The 1062-nt window shown below is 40.3% G+C and overlaps 1 long non-coding RNA gene across 1 annotated transcript in view; it reads right to left on the reverse strand.

Moving 5' to 3' along the window:
- Positions 1-240: 240 nt before the first annotated feature.
- The window catches only part of LOC107550482 (uncharacterized), a 3661-nt gene continuing 2839 nt past the window's right edge, over positions 241-1062 (reverse strand). The window contains exon 3 of the long non-coding RNA XR_001604673.1: positions 241-551. This is a non-coding gene — a long non-coding RNA (uncharacterized lncRNA). The remainder of the gene's footprint in view (positions 552-1062) is intronic.

Here is a 1062-nt window from a genome sequence, read left to right on the forward strand (position 1 = left end):
TTAAAACATCATATATTTCTGTGTTAGCAAAACTGACTATTTAGAAATCATAACTCCAGTCTTCAATGTCAAATGATCCTTCAGAAATAAATCTAATATGCTGATCTGGTGCTTAAATTACTTTTTTTTTCCCTTATCAATGTTGAAGACAGTTGTGCTGACTAATTTTGGTAGGAACCATGATACTTTTTCAGGATTCTTGACGAATCAACAGCATTTATTTTAAATGAAAGAATAAGTGAAACGTAAGGCAACAGGTGAATCAGGAAGATAAATGCTTTATTCCTGTTTGTCTCTGTTGGCGATTGTTGCGTGACTTTTTCCAGCATAAGCGAGCTGGAAGAGGACTGAGGAGCCCGCTGGGCCATTGTTTTCCTCAGCCCTTGGGAGTGATGATCTTGGGTTGAGTCACTGTAGGAAAAGAGGCCCGAGCCAAGAATGTGTGCAAACGACACGTTCCAGCACCTGCATGCTTACGCCTCACACTCCTCCATATCCTTCCACACTCTCACAGACAGCGTCAGACAGAGAGAGAGACTATCTGGTGCTAGCTATGATGAATTAAACAAAAATAGGACTCAACATCTATCCAAGTAGAACAATACTGATCCAGCATCAAAACAATTCCTACTTCACACCTTTTCTAATGCACACATTTATGGGAAGAAACAATTAATATACACTGAACAAAATTATAAACGCAACACTTTTGTTTTTGCCCCCATTCTTCATGAGCTGAACTCAAAGATCTAAGACTTTTTCTATGTACACAAAAGGCCTATTTCTCAAATATTGTTCACAAATCTGTCTAAATCTGTGTTAGTGACCACTTCTCTTTTGACCGAGATAATCCATCCACCTCACAGGTGTGGCATATCAAGATGCTGATTAGACAGCATGATTATTGCACAGGTGTGCCTTAGGCTGGCCACAATAAAAGGCCACTCTAAAATGTGCAGTTTTATCACATAGCACAATGCCACAGATGTCGCAAGTTTTGAGGGAGCGTGCAATTGGCATGCTGACTGCAGGAATGTCCACCAGAGCTGTTGCCCGTGAATT

Source organism: Sinocyclocheilus grahami, unplaced genomic scaffold, assembly GCF_001515645.1.
Source record: "Sinocyclocheilus grahami isolate Dianchi unplaced genomic scaffold, SAMN03320097.WGS_v1.1 scaffold399.1, whole genome shotgun sequence".
Classification (NCBI taxonomy): domain Eukaryota; kingdom Metazoa; phylum Chordata; class Actinopteri; order Cypriniformes; family Cyprinidae; genus Sinocyclocheilus; species Sinocyclocheilus grahami.